The sequence below is a fragment of the Trichechus manatus genome, unplaced genomic scaffold (assembly GCF_000243295.1).
Source record: "Trichechus manatus latirostris isolate Lorelei unplaced genomic scaffold, TriManLat1.0 scaffold00191, whole genome shotgun sequence".
Taxonomy (NCBI): Eukaryota; Metazoa; Chordata; class Mammalia; order Sirenia; family Trichechidae; genus Trichechus; species Trichechus manatus.
In genome coordinates this window covers 4,290,153-4,291,947 of record NW_004444127.1, presented here as the reverse complement: position 1 = coordinate 4,291,947, position 1,795 = coordinate 4,290,153, and the positions used below count along the sequence as shown (strand labels likewise).

The 1,795-nt window shown below is 44.8% G+C and overlaps 1 pseudogene; it reads left to right on the top strand.

Moving 5' to 3' along the window:
* The first annotated feature begins 164 nt into the window (after window positions 1-164).
* Window positions 165-1,316, top strand: LOC101357839 (olfactory receptor 4X2-like; annotated as a pseudogene).
* The last annotated feature ends 479 nt before the right edge of the window (window positions 1,317-1,795 follow it).

Below are 1,795 nucleotides of genomic sequence, written 5' to 3'. Positions count from 1 at the left end.
ACCTTCACCTACAAAGTGATTTTACTTTCCAGTTGACTAGCATTCCCAGATTCCCCATCATCTACAGGATACACACAAAAGTACATAGCAGCCCTCCATAAACTGGTCCTAGACTCTATCTCCAACTTTATCTTTTGCTATTCTCTCCTTTACTCCAGCCACACATGATACATTTTCACAGATTTACACTTGCTCTTCTGCCTTCTTAGACTGCTCTTCCTGTCTTCTACACATAAGTAACTCCTACTAATCTTTTGGTATCACAGGCTTCTAATATATGCAAAGGATCATTATATAATTCACCCACTCATCTCCACGAAGGAGTCTCTTGTTTTGTATCATTTTAGATCACCCCAGTCAAACTGCTACCTGCCAGTGGTGACTTCATGGCTGACACATACAATGTGACTGAATTCATTTTTCTGGGACTTTCTCCCAAACCAGAGGTACAGTGAGTTTGCTTTGTGTTATTTCTGCTTTTGTACACAGCTATTGTGCTGAGGAATTTCCTCATTGTGCTCACTGTCACGACCAGCAGAAGTCTTGCTTCTCCCATGTACTTCTTCCTCAGTTGCCTGTCCTTTGTGGAGATCTGCTACTCCTCTACCACAGCCCCCAAACTTATCTCTGACTTGCTGGCTGAAAGGAAAGCCATATCTCTGTGGGGATGCATGACATAGGTTTTCTTCATCCACTTCTTTGGTGGTACTGAGATTTTCCTGCTCACTATGATGGCCTATGACCGCTATGCGGCCATCTGCAAGCCCCTCAACTACACTACTATCATGAACCGGCAAGTGTGTGCTGTCCTGGTGGGAGTAGCATGGGTGGGGAGCTTCATGCATTCCTTTGCCCAAATTCTTCTCATCTTCCACTTGCCCTTCTGTGGCCCCAATGTGATCAACCACTATTTCTGTGACCTGCTTCCTCTGCTCAAACTTGCCTGCTCTGACACCTTCCTCATTGGTCTGCTGATGGTTGCCAATGGGGGGACTCTGTCTGTGATCAGCTTTGTGGTTCTCTTAGCCTCCTATGCGGTTAGCTTGCTCCATCTGAGGACCCGAAGCTCTGAGGGGCGGCAAAAGGCCCTCTCCACCTGTGGCTCCCATATTACTGTGGTTACCTTGTTCTTTGGGCCCTGTATCTTCATCTATCTGAGGCCTTCTACCATTCTTTCTGTGGACAAGATGGTGGCCATGTTCTACACAGTGATCACCCCTCTCCTCAACCCTATCATCTACTCCCTGAGAAATGCTGAAGTGAAGAAGGCTATGAAGAGGCTGTGGATCAGGACAATGAACATGCGTAAGAAATAGAGATTGAGTATTGGTCCTGGGTTTAGAGGGATGTTGAGCCCAAACGAAAAACTTTGAAACGGCAGAACGGATTGAAAGAAATAAGTACACAGTACTTGTTAGTTCTAGGATTATTCTAGCTTTTGTTCATCTCAGAAAACTTCATTTTATTCACTTATAAAATATATTCTCTTATGGATGTACTGTAACTTAACTAGTCATTTTTCTGTTGTGAGACGTTTAGGTAGTTTTTAATTTTTTACTCCTATAACAGTAACGAGCCCTGGTGGGGCAGTCGTTAAGCGCTCGACTGCTAATCGAAAGGTTGGCATGGTTGGAACCCACCAGCCATTCAGTGGGAGAAAGATGTGGCAGGCTGCTTCCTAAAGATTACAGCCTTGGAAACCCTGTGGGGCAGTTCTACTTTGTCCTACAGGTTGGTATGAGTCAGAATTGGCTCTGAGGCTGTGGGTTTGGTTTGGTTTTATAAATAGCACTGT